Source organism: Panthera pardus, unplaced genomic scaffold, assembly GCF_024362965.1.
Source record: "Panthera pardus isolate Hobbes unplaced genomic scaffold, ASM2436296v1 HiC_scaffold_20, whole genome shotgun sequence".
Lineage (NCBI taxonomy): Eukaryota > Metazoa > Chordata > Mammalia > Carnivora > Felidae > Panthera > Panthera pardus.
Window position 1 is genome coordinate 22,906,588 of NW_026526766.1, and position 14,377 is coordinate 22,920,964.

Here is a 14,377-nt window from a genome sequence, read left to right on the forward strand (position 1 = left end):
AGACAATATGTGATCCTTTGTGACTGTTTTTTTTTTCTTAGTAGTATTGGAAGTGCTTTCAATTATTTAAAATTAGTATTCTGTATCATCTTAATGTTAATTTCATAAGATTATTTGGGTCATTTTGCACTTTTAAAAATATTTGCATGTAATTTCTATAACATGGGTATCATTTGTTCATTAGAAGTTACAAATAATCAATAGTAAAATCATCTGGCCTTCAAGTGATTTTATGTTACCTTTTCTTTTCTCTCTCTCTCTCTGCAGAGTTCAGGAAGTCCCCAAGGCACCTTCACTTCTGACACCAGCTGCAAGTTTGGGTGTCTCCAAGACTGCCTTTTAAAAGTTCATTAGAAGTATTCATAGAATGCCGCAAAGCTGTTATACTCACGGTTACAGTTTATTACGGTGAAAAGAAACATTAAAATCAACCCAGGCAAGAAATGCATAAGGCAGGATACAGGAGACCCCATCTACAGAGCTTTTACTGGGCTTGGTCATGTAGATATGGTTGAGCACCTATGTGACTGACCTTAGTCTGTAGCCCTTCCAGAGGTTAAGGTGCTGCCGTGTGGCTCAAAGCCTCCCCGCCCAAAGCCCCATCACCTCCAACCATAAATCATATTATTAGCATAGACTATTTGTCATGGCCCATGGTCCTGCTTCCCTCTCTCTCTCTCTCTTTTTGTTTGGATAATGCTCTTGGTGTCAAGTCTGTGAATTCTTTGCCTAGCTTTAGATTTTTTAGAAAAAAAAAAGTTGTTTTTTTTTTCTACAAATTTGCAGTTTTACATTTAAGTCTGTGATCTATTTTGAGAAAATTTTATATAGTGTGAGACTTAGGTTGAGCAACTGCCGCTGCTGCTGCTTCTTCCTTTCCCTCTTCCTCCTCCTCCTCCTCCTCTTCTTCATTCCCTCCTCCCTCTCCTCCTCCTCCTCCTTCTTCTTTCTTAAATTTATGGATGTCCATTTGCTATAGCACCATTTATGGAAAGTCTTCTTTACTCTATCAAATTCTTTTTATACTTTGTCAAAATCAGTTGGATATATTAATGTGGGTCTGTTTCTGGGTTCTTTATTCTGTTCCATTGAGCCATGTGTTTGTTTCTCTACTAATGCCACATAATCTTGACTATTATGTATATTACTATAGTAATTATATTTATATACATGTACATACACACATATACACATGCATATATAAAAATACACATAAATGAAAATATACATATAAATATATACTATATAATAAATTTTAAAACCATGTCGACTTATTCCTACCACTTTATTCTTCTTTTTCAAATTCAATTTAGCCATTCTAATTATTTTATCTTTCTATATACATTTTAGAATACTATTGTCTACAAGAAATCTTGCTGGGATTTTGATAGGAACTGTGTGATGCCAGTGTATGAAGTTGGGGAGAAATGATATCTTTACTGTGATGAGTTTCCAATCCATGAACACATTACACATTTTCTTCAGATATTCTTTGAATTTATTCATCAGTGTTGTGCGGTTTTCAGTGTATATGTCCTATATATTTTTGAAGCCATTGTAAATGGAATTGTTTTTTTTTAATTTTGGGATTCACATGCTTATTGCTAATATGTAAAAATACAAAAATGTTTACTGTATATAATGTGACCTTGTTGAACTCACTTAGTTCTTAGAGTTTTCTTTAGGTTCCCTAAAATTTTCTATGTACACAATTCTGTCATCTGCAAACATAGACTATTTTTTTTTCTGATCTGCATTCATTAGTTTTGCTTACTCAACTGATTAGAATTTATTTTTAGTATTTGAGTAAGAGTGATGGGTGTGGGCCCCCTTAGTTCCCAACCTTAATTTTTTAACCATAAAAATTGTGTTTGTAGTAGGTTTCTTTGTAGATGCTCTCTATCAAGTTGAGGAAGTTCCCTTCTTTGTCTATTTTTCTGAGAGTTATTAGAACATGAATGTATGTTGAATTCTGTCAAATGTTTTCTCTGCACTGGTATTCTGTGAGTTTCTTTAGCCTGTTAGATTGCATTGACAGATTGTCTATTGATACTTTATATGTTAAACCACAGATAGTTTTTCTTTTTCAATATTGAGCCAGCCTTTCATCCCCAGAATAATTTCCAGTTAGTCAGGATGTATAATTATTTTTTTATATTGGTGAATTCTATTTGTTAAAATATTTTTAAGGATTTTTACACCTATACTCATGAGGATATTGGTCTGTAGTTTTGTATGTGTGTGTGACTTGTCTGTCTGTTTTGGTATCACGGTAACACTAGCTTCATAAAATGAACTGGGAAGTGCTCTTTTCTATTCTGTATTTTGGAAGAGATTGTGTAGAACTGGTTCCCTCCCTTTCTTCCTCCCTCCCTCTCTTTCTTTCTTTTTTTCTTTTTCTTTTCTTTCTTTCTTTCTTTCTTTCTTTCTTTCTTTCTTTCTTTCTTTTCTCCTTTTGTTTATTTTGTTTTTGAGAGAAGGAAAGAGAGAGGCAGATGGGGAGGGAGAGAGAGAATCCCAAGAATGCTGCACACCCAGTCTGGAACCTGACACAGGGCTTGATCTCACTATGAGAGACACTATGAGATCATGACCTGAGCCAAAATCAAGAGTCAGATGCTTAATCAAGTGAGCCACCCAGGTACCCCATAACTGGTATTCTTCTTTAAACATTTTGTTGATTTCTATAGTACAACCATCTCAGCTTGGAATTTCTCTTACTGGACTTTAAAAATTATAATTCAAGATTCTTAATAGTTATGGGGCTGTTAATCTAATATTTCATATTATGTGAGTTGCAATAATTTGTAAGTGTGTAGAGTTGTTCATTTTTTTCTTATTATCTTTTAAATATCTATGGGATCTGTACTTCCATCCTTTGCTTCATTACTAATTTTGAAATTTGTGTCATCTTTTTTTTCCTTATCATTCCTGCTAGAGCATTGTCAAAGTTATTGTTTTTTTTTTTCAAAAAACCAGCCCTTTGTTTCACTGATTTTTTCCCATTTTCCCCCCATTTTTTATTTCATTAATTTCTGCTCTTAATTTTATTGTTTCCTTTCTTATGGCTGCTTGGATCTTTTTGTTCTTCTTCTAGGTTCTTGAGTTGGTATTGTAGATTATTCATAGAGACTTCTCCTTTCTGATATATGCATTGTATATTATAAATTGCCCCTTTAGCACTGCTTTTACTGTGTCTCACAAATTTTGATATGTTACATTTTAATTTCCATCCACTTAACTAATATTTTTTTATTCTCTTTGAGAGTTTTTTAACCCAGTTTATTCAGAACTGTTTTATATGGATTCCAAGCATTTGGAGATTTTCCTGTTACCTTTGTTTTATTGATTTCAAGTTTGATTTCATCGTGGTCAAAGAACACACCCTATACATTCAATTATTTTAAATTTGTTGCAGTTCATTTTATTGTCCTGGACATAGTTTATCTTTTATATTTTCTATGGGCATTTGAAAAGAATGTATATTCTGCTCTGATTGAGTGGAATGTTCTATGAATATTGATCAAGTCCCTTGGCTTATGGTGTGGTTGAGTCCTTCTGTATCCTTGCTGCTTTTCATTCTAGTTTTTCTATAAATTGTTGAGAGAGGAGTGTTGATGTCTTCAACTATAATTGTACATTTTTCTATTTCTTTGCATTTCTAACAGCTTTTGTTTTGCATATTTGCAGCTGTGTTGTTTGGTACATACATGTTTAATATCATTAATCTTCTTGGTGGATTGATGCTTATATCATTATATAATGTCCCTCATTGTTTCTTATAATTTTATTTGCTCTGTAGTTTATTTGATGTGCTTTAATGTAGCTACGTTTTTTATTTTTACTTTATATATTTTTTAATCCTTTTATGTTTAACCTATCTACATTCTTATATTTGAAATGAACTTCTTACAGGTAGAATAGATTTAGGTCATCCTTCTTAGTCCATCCTTCTTAGTCCTTAAATCTCTGTCTTTTAATTAGTGTATTTAGATTATGTAAATTAATGCAATTTTGAATGTTAGGGCTTAAGTGTGCTATCTAACTTTTTTTCTCTTACTCCCTCTGTTTTTTAACCTTTCTTGTCTTTTTCTTGCCTTCTTGTGAATTACTTAAAATTTTTTGAATATCTCACTTTGATTTATTTACAGTGGTTTTGAGTATATCTCTTTATACAACTTCTTAATGGTTGCTGTAAGTATTACATTATCTGTACATATAGCTATCAGTTTGCATTGAAGTGTAGAAACCTTACCTCCTTTTACTTTCTTTTTTCCTTCTACCATTTATAATAAAATTGTCCTAAATATTTCCTATATATACATTTAGAACCACATTAGATAGTGTTATACTTGTGTTTGAACCGTCAAACAAACTTTAGGAGTCTCAAGAGGAGAAGGAAACTCAATCCTGATTATCAGTATTTTTGCTTACTGACTTTCCTTCATTCCTAATGTTGCATTATTCCTAATTTAATTATTTGATTTCATTTAGACAATGTCCTTTAAACCACTGAAAAAAATTTTTTCACATTTTATTTTATTTTTGAGAGACAGAGAGAAACAAGGAGCACAAGGAGGGGAGAGGCAAAAAGAGATGGAGACACAGAATCCAAAGCAGGCTCCGGGGGGTGCCCCTGAAACCATTTTTTAAAGGGTATGTCTGCTGGTGATATCGTCTCTTAGTGTTCCTTCATTTGAGAATATAGTGATTTTGCTTTCATTTCTGAAGGATAATTTCATTGAATATAGGATTCTGATTTCAGAACTATTTCATTTTGATACTTGAAAATAATGATTATACCACTTCCTCCTGGTGTCCGTGGCTTCTGGTGAGAAACCCACTGTCATTTGATTTGTTTTCCCCCTGTAGTTAAGGTGTCATTTCTCTAGCTACTCTGAAGTTTTTGTTTTGTCTTTAGTTCTCAGAAGTATAATTGTTTTTTTGTCTTGATATGGATTTTTGTTGTTGTTGTTTATACTGTTTGGGTTTGCTTATTATCTTGATTTTTAGGTTTATGTCTTTAGGCAAATTTGGGAACTTTCTTCCATTATTTCCTTAAGTACTTTCTCAGCCTCACCTTCTTCCTCTTCTAACATGTGACTTTTATTGCACAAATGTTAGGTCTTTTGTTATAGAATCAAAAATTCTTGAGGCTCTGTTCATTTTTTTTTAAATCTATTTTATCTGTTGTTCAGATTGGATAATTTCTATTGTACTGTTTTAAGTCCAGTGATTCTCTGTCACTTCCATTCTTCTGTTGTGCTCATACATAGGGTTTTTTATTTTGGTTATTGTATTTTTTAGATCCAATATTTCCATTTGGTCCTTCTTTAAATCTTCTATTTCTTTGTCAAGATTTTGTAATTTTTGCTGACATTTGCAGTATTTTCTATTTTGTCAAATGTGTTTATACTTATTTCTTGATGCATTTTTATGATGGCTTTTCTTTTTTATATTTAAAGACCTTATTTTTTTCAAAGATAGGTTTAGGTTTACAGCAAAATTGAGAAAAAGGTACGGAGTTTCCATAAACCTCTTGTTCTCATACATGCATAGTCTCCTATTATCTATATACCCCGCCAGAGAGGTGCATTTGTTACAATTGGTGTATTTACACTGACACATCATAATCACCCGAAGTTCATGGCTTATATTAGGGTTCACTCTTGGTGTTGTACATTTTGTGGGTTTATACAAATGGCAAGTAAGCATATGAAAAAAATGTACCACATGATATGTCATCAGAGAAATGCAAATTAAAATGACTGTGAGATACTACTATAAGCCTATTAGAATGGCCAAAATCCAAAAACCAAATGCCAGTGGGGATGTAGAATAATAGGAGCTCTCGTTCGTTGCTAGTGGGAATGCAAAATGATACAGCCACTTTGGAATACAGTTTAGCAGTTTCTTGCAAAACCAAGCATATTCTTTATTTATATTAAATATAATTTATTGTCAAATTGGTTTCCATACAACACCCAGTGCTCATCCCAACAGGTGCCCTCATCCACACCCATCACCCACTTTCCCCTCTCCCCCACCCCCCATCAACCCTCAGTTATTCTCAGTATTTTAAGAGTCTCCTATGGTTTGCCTCCCTCCGTCTCTGTAATTTCCCACCCCTCCCCTCCCCCACAGTCTTCTGTTAAATTTCTCAGCATCCACATAAAAGTGAAAGCATAGTATCTGTCTTTCTCTGCCTGACTTATTTCACTTAGCATAATACCCTCCAGTTCCATCCATGTTGCTGCAAATGGCCAGATTTCATTCTTTCTCATTGCCAATTAGTATTCCATTGTATACATAAACCACATCTTTTTTATCCATTTGTCAGTTGATGGACATTTAGGCTCTTTCCATAATTTGGCTATTGTTGAAAGTGCTGCTATAAACGTTTGGGTACAAGTGCCCCTATGCATCAGCACTCCTGTATCCTTTGGGTAAATTCTTAGCAGTGCTATTGCTGGGTCATAGGGTAGATCTATTTTTAATTTTTTGAGGAAACTTCACACTGTTTTCCACAGCGACTGCACCACTTTGCATTCTCATGAACAGTGCCAGAGGATTCCCATTTCTCCACATCCTCGTCAGCATCTATAGTCACCTGATTTGTTCACTGTAGCCACTCTGACCAGCGTGAGGTGAAAACCAAACATATTCTTGCAATATGATTCAGCAATTGCACTTCTTGGTATTTACCCATGGGAGTTGAAAATGTGTGTCCACAAAATAACTGCCACATTGATGAATTTGATGATATTCATAGCTTAGTCTAAGTGCCAAAACTTGGGGGCAACCAAGATGTCTTTCAGTAGGTGAGTGGATAAATCAACCATGGTACATCCATACAATGGAATACTTTTCAACACTAAAAAATATGAACTATCAAATCATGAAGAGACATGGAGAAAACTTAAATGCATATTACTAAGTAAAAAAAGCCAATCTGGAAAGGCTACGTACATACTGTATGATTCAACCTATATGACATTATGGAAAAGGCAAAACTGTAAAAACACTGCAAACCTTAGTGGTTGCCAGAGAATGTTGGGGGTGGTAAGATATGTATAGGTTGAACACAGATAATTTTTACAGCAGTTAAAATATTCCTTATGATGCAGTAATAATAGGTACATGTCATTATACATTTGTCCAAATCTGTAGTATGATAGCTTTAAAATTTTTTTTTCAAATAGTTCTTACATATGTGTTATCACAGCGTTGACATATATCGATTGTTATTATTATTTTTATTTAATTTACATGCCTCTTAGCTTATGGCATATGGTGTTTGTCTGCAGTAAAGTTGTTATTGTCTAAAAGTTTTGTGTCATATAAGGATATCCCTTCCTGGTCCTTTTGCTAGAGAAAGAGTAGGTTTCTTTTGGGGCTTTTTTCTTTTTTTTCTTTTTTTTTTTTCTTTCTTCCAGTCTGTACCCTTTGGCATTTTCTGGCTTTCAGATTTTTCGGTGCCAAATTTAGGATATATGATGTGATGAGAAAACCGGGACAACTCACATTCACATCCTTCCTTCACATCCATCCTTCCTTCATCACATCTTTTCCCTACTTTTCAGAGTGCTTCTATATTTGTTTTATATAAAAGACATTCAAGTTTCTTTAGTTCTACATAGCAGCTCCATATTCTCAGAAATGGAACCCCACCGTGTCTATTCCAATAGTTCTTTTCTTTTTTTTTTTAACTCCTTCTTAAAAGATAATATCGATCCTTAATCTAGTATCGACCAACAAAGTATATATGAAGATAGATGTCTTTTATTGTGTACTTGGGAGTTGACTCAACCCATATCTAGCTGCAAGATGGGTAGATATACTGAATTTCTAGTATAAATTCTAGTGTCTAGATTGTAGGAATTTACCAAGTTGGGTTTTTTAAATTTTTTTTTAATGTTTATTTATTTTTGAGAGAGACAGAGACAAAGACAGAGAGACAGAGAGACAGAGTGTGAGTGGGGGAGGGGTAGAGAGAGAGGTAGACAGAATCTGAAGCAAGCTCCAGGCTTGGAGCTGTCAGCACAGAGCCCAATGTGAGGCTTCAACTCATGAACTGCAAGACCATGACTTGAGCCGAAGTTGGACACTCAACTGACTGAGCCACCCAGGCGCCTCCTAAGTTGGTTGCTTTAGCTAAACTATGATAGTATTGCCTCTTAGCCCCACATTTGATTCTCTGGCAATCTGAGTTAATAGAGTATTTATTAGTTTCCTAAAAGAAACTTTTAAAGTCTCTTCCAGTCTCTTCTCCCTACCATATAAAATTATGAATCATGCCACCAGCATGTAATATGTGACTTCTGATCCTCATGTATGCTTTGACTTCTCTGTCCTCTTATTTTTTAGGTGCTGCAGGATGTAAAAAGATGTTGAGAAGTTTAAGAAGGGGAAGTGGAAAGGGTATTATGGCTATATCGTATCTCCTTCCAGTCAGTTCAGAAATATCTATATCTATATCTATCTATCTATCTTTTTTTTTTTTCCTGGTTGGATGTAGGCATGTTTCTCTAAGCAAGGGGGTCAGACTGAATGAGAAAGAAACTTTTATTCTCTATGTGGGCCATCCTTGTTTTCAGAGTGATGCATGGATCAGTCATTACTTGCTCTGCTCATTTCAGTTTCATTGGTTTAATTGTTAAAGGAAATTCCCCCCAAATTTAGATGGTAGTCAGTTTTAAATGTTACTGTATTTAATCTCTTTCTTTGGTTCCTTATAGGCATTTTAGGAGAAGGGAGTGGCAGCCGGCTGAATGCCACTTGGAACTAAAATCTCCCAGACTAAGCTAGTCTTAAAGGAAATTTAAAAGTAAGTCTAAGTGCAAACAAGTTTTTAAAAATTGAAGTGAATGATTTAAGTCGCTAAAATAATCTCTTCATTTAAAAATCAGGGACATACAAAAATAATTTTATTGTCTGAGTTTTTAAACCTTTTCAAATCTGTGAATCAAGCTCTTCTTGGTATTTGAATAGGTGCCATCTGCTGATCTGTAACAGAGCCAGTTTTTGCATTTGGGCCTAAATTTAATACTTAATTCCAATAGATGAAACATGCAGATCATTATAAGCAATGAAGCATTTGCAGGTTTTTAATTTAATACTTTCGTAACACTTAATTTATTAGTAGTAATTTACATAGAATCTTTAAAGGTACTTGTTATTAATTACCTATACTATTATGTCAGTTAAATAAGAAAATTACTTAAATAAGCTAAAGGTAGGTATCGGGTAGTTATAGATGCATTAAAAAGTTTTTAAAATTCCCATATTTAGAAGTTTCAAATACCAACCAGAAGCTTAGAACACTAAGTATGTAACTCAGCTGAGGGTTTTTACTGATTTGGATTGAGCTTGGTGAAGCTCGTTCATGTGTCTTTGGTCAGCTGTGAACTGGTATGTGACTTTGATAACCTTGACCTGTTCTCTCATGTCTGGGTCATTACGCTTACTTCCGTTCCATGTGTGCCATTCTCCAGTAGGCTAGCCTAGGCATGTTCTTGTGGTGAAAGGGGTGTGGAGAGCAAGCGCAGAAAATGTACTATATCTTTGGAGGCTTAGGTTTGGAACTGTCTAAATATCGCTTCCTTTCACAGATCACAAAGGTTGAGAGAATAGACTCTAGCTATTGATGAACTGCAAAGTAACAACTGAAAGGTTATAGATACAGGGAGGGGTGAATAATCATGGCCACGGATTCAATCCGCTATTTTCGAAACGGATGGAATTGGGATTAGGACCCTGTTTCGTGCCTCCAGACTGGGTTTCTTTTTATGTTACAAACTGTTCTTCCTATTTACCTATATGATAAATTTGAATGTTCATTGGGAAAAAAACATTTGTGACTTAGTGTATGTCTTGGTCCTCAAGTACTGATCTAGAAAGCTGTGATACAATCGTATTCTCTTTATCTATTGAGTACTAAGTACTTCCTCACAAAATCAGTGTTAGAGGATCTGAAGAAAATAGATTTTATATACTTGGAAATGTCTGGTGTTTTCCAAATGTTATCAGTACAGTGAAACTTTGGAAGGTTAAGAAGAATTATTTCACATTACTTTACCCATTTATTTCATTTGACTATAAATCTCAGGGAACTAGAGTGATAATATTGGAATTGGATTACTCTGGTTATCATGGTCTTAATTTCACTTTACATCCTCTATCCTAAAAAAAAGTTATTACTATCTAGAAGTGATTCCTTTTGGAAAGCAAGTTACAGGGTCAGATATATAACTTCAAGGTGTGTTTTACCTCATGTTGAAATTTTTATTACAGACCACTTACCCCTCGTTGTTGCCTTTGCCTTTGTGGACCGGGAGATAGATGAAAGAGAGAAAATTGTTATGAAATTGTGGTAGCTTTAAGCTGTCCTATTTGTTTGTCCCCAGATCTTTCTATAACAGTTCCAAAATGCCCTCCTGCCAAAATTAGGCTCGGAAAAATAACTTATTTCATGTTGGGGTTTTTGGAGCAATGGTGGGGTTTGGAGATGATGGCCAAGAAAGAATTCTTGAAGATGTCTTTGGTGCAAAAAGTGATTTTAATAAAGCATGGGAACAGGACCCGTGGCCAGAAAGAGCTGTGCTGGGGTTGTGAAGAGTGATGGATTATATACTGTGGAGTTGGGAGAAGTAAAGTCAAGAGGAAGTTTCTTAAAGCCATTCCCATATGCTAAAGAGGATTTACAGATTACTGGAGGCCTGGCTATTGTCAAACCTAGGTTGTTTTTCCCTCAAGCAAAGCATTATAATTAAGATAGTAGGGAGTTCCTAGAGATTAGACTATTGATAAGATTGCCTATTTCTTGTAATATTGCTAAAATACTTGTAAACTGATACAGACTCAATTTGTTAAACCATTTGTTTTTTGTCCCTTCCTTTGTTCTTGGGCAGTCAGGAGTGCTTGAGGAATACCACACATATTCCACCTGTAGGGCGGGGGGGGGGGGGGGGGGGTGGGGGGGGGTGGGGGGGGGGTGGGATAGGTTGTGGCATGTCAGCTTGCCTTATGCTCCCTCATCATTTCATATATAACACATGTTTGAAATGAGCAGGAAATGCAGCCAAGATTTGTAAATTAACAAGGAAAAAGTTATTTCTGAAAACATTTGGGAGCCAAGGAAGAGTGTTTGCCTTAGAACATTAGGCCATTTCATTTTTTAGTAAATTAAATAATTTTTTTCAAAATCTCAGAAGGAACAATATTAACACTTGTTTTTCTGTATATATGAACAATTCTTATTTAAAAAAAATTCATTGTTGGGGCACCTGGGTAGCTCATTTGGTTAAGTGCCTAACTGTTGGTTTTAGCTCAGGTCATGATCTCGCGGCTTGGTGGGTTCAAGCCCTGCATCAGGCTCTGTGCTGGCAATGCAGATCCTGCTTGGGATTCTTTCTCTCTCCTTCTCTGTCTGCCCCTCCCCTATTTGGGCTGTTTCTGTCTGTCTCAAAATAAATAAATAAATAAATAAACTTAAAAACATAAAAACTCACTGTCACAAATTAAATGAGTTGTCTAAATATATAGGATAACTGATATTCTGATACCTGTTAAATCTTAACTTTGTATGAAATTTAATTGTGTGCTTCAGTTTTTCCATATGTGAGAAAGATTTCTCTTGATCCGCCACCTGCAAAATAGACAGGGATAGCTAAAGGGATCCAGAACGAGAATCAAATCTCCCCTCTTTAATATAGACCACTGTTTATCCCTGACTTCTTGATAATTACATTGTTAGGTCTCTGCTAGATAGGGAATTATCTTGTCAACTTATCTCTGTGGATTAATATAATTCAAGGCAAGGAATATTTGCTAGGCATTGTCTGTATAAGACAATGAGATGCTGAGGAGGATAGAGAAGATTGGTAAACTGTGGTTCCCTGACCACAGGAAACTTAAAATCTAATTGAGAATAGGATTTTTTAAATGGGAGGTATAGGCATACTTCAAAGATATTGTGGGCCCAGTTCTGGACTACCGCAAAAAAGTGAGTATTGGAGTAAAATGAGACAAATAAATTTTTTTCATTTCCCAGTGCATATAAAAGTTATCTTTGCACTATACTATAGTCTGTTAAAAGAGCAATGTGTGTACCTTAATTAAACGTACTTGAATTGGTAAAAAAAAGCTAACTGTCATCTGAGTTTTCAACGAGTCACAATCTTTTTGCTGGTGGAGGGTCTCACCCGATGTTGATGGCTGCTGACTGAACAGGGTACTGGTTGCTAAGGGTTGGTGTGTCTGTGGCAATTTCTTAAAATAAGGCAACAATGAACTTTGCTGCATCAATTGTCTTTCTTTCATGAATGCTGTTTGATAGCTTTTTATCTACACTAGAACTTCTTTAAGAATTGGAGTCAATCTTATCAAACTCTGCCACTTCTTTATCAACTAAATTTATATATTATTCTAAATGTTTTGTTGTCATTTCAACAATCTTCATAGCATCTTCACCAGGAGTAGATTCCATCTCAAGAAACAACTTAGCTGTTACAGTTTTATCATGAGATTTCAGCAGTTCAGTCACATCTTCAGGCTCTACTTATAAATCTGGTTCCCTTGTTCTTTCTAACACACCCACGGGTACTTCTTCCAATGAAGTCATGAACCCCTCAAAGTCATGAGGATTGGAACAACTTCTTCTAATTTCCTGTTCCTGTTGATATTTTGACTTCTTCCTATCAACCATGAATGATCTTAGGGACATCCAGAGTGGTGAGTCCTTTCCAGAAATTTTCAATTTACTTTCCCAGATCCATCAGAGGAATCCCAGTCAGTGGCAGCCATAGCATTATGAACTGTATTTCTTAAATAGTAAGAGTTGAAAGTTGAAATTGCTCCTTGATTCACGGGCTATAGAATGATGTCTTGGCAGGCATGGGAACATTAATCTTATAGATATCCATTGGAGTGATGGAATACCAGATACATTGGTCCTGTGTGACCAGGTACATTGTCAATGAACGCTAATATTTTGTAAAAAATCTTTTTTTTCTGAGCAGGTCTCAGCAGTGGGCTTAAAATAATCAGTAATATAGAGAATAGGCAGAGTACACTTAACATAATTCTTAAGGGCCCTGGGATCATCAGAATGGTGAGTCAATATTGTCTTCAAATTAATATCTCCAAAGCTAGGCATTGACTTCTCCTCTCTAGCTATGAAAGTCCTCGATGGCATCTTCTTCCAATAGAGGCTGTTTTCTCTGTATTACAAATCTGTTGTTTAGTGTAGCCACCATCATTAATTATGTTGGCTAGATCTTGTGGATAACTTTTTGCAGCTTCTACATCAGTACTTGCTGCTCTACCTTGCACTTTTATTTTATGCAGATAGTTTCTCTCTTTAAATCTCATAAATCAACCTCTGCTAGCTTCAGACTTTTCTTTGGCAGTTTCCTCACCCCTATCAGCCTTCATAGCATTGAAGAGAGTTAGGGCCTTTTCCTGGATTAGGCTTCGGCTTAAAGGAATGTTGTGGCTGGTTTGATTTTCTATCCAGGCCACTTAAACTTTCTTCATATCAGCAACAAGGCTGGTGGGGTTGTGTGTGTGTGTGTGTGTGTGTGTGTGTGTGTTTACCATTTCTGTACTCACTGGAGTAGCACTTCTCATTTCTTCAGGAACTTTTCTTTTGCCTTCACAACTTGGCTAACTGGCACAAGAGGCTGAGTCTTTTTAGGCTTTCAACATCTCTGTCTCACAAGGCTTAATCATTTCTAACCTTTGATGTAAGGTGAGTGACATGGCTCTTCCCTTCACTTGAACACTGAGAGGGTTATTGTTCACTTGAACAGTATTGAACATTGTAGGGTTATGGACTGGCCCAATGTCAATATTGTTGTGTCTCAAGAAATAGAGAGTCCTGAAGAAAGGGAGAGACACATGGCATGGCTGGTTGGTGAAGTCAAAACACATACAATTTTGCCATCTCCTATAGGTAGAGCTTGTGGTGCCCTAAATGCGATTCTAATAGTAATATCAAAGGTAACTGATCACACAGATCACCAGAATAAATACAATAATAATGGAAAAGTTTGCTGTATTATGAAAATTAACCAAGTGCCACAGAGCCATGAAATGAGCAAATGCTGTTGGCAAACTGGCATTGATAGACTTGCTCAATGCAGGGTTGCCACAAACTTTCAATTTGTAAAAAACGCGGTATCGGAGAAGTATAATAAAACAAGGTTTGCCTACGTTGTTCTTGCCAGGGCCCCATTTATAGGAACTTGGATTCCTTTGGGATCTTTATAAGCAATTTACAAGGAGACAAAGGCTTATCTAGGTTAAGAATCTCACGGTTGGTTTGTTGATTTCATGATTCCCGACTGAACCCTTGGACATGAAGCCTTATGTTTTC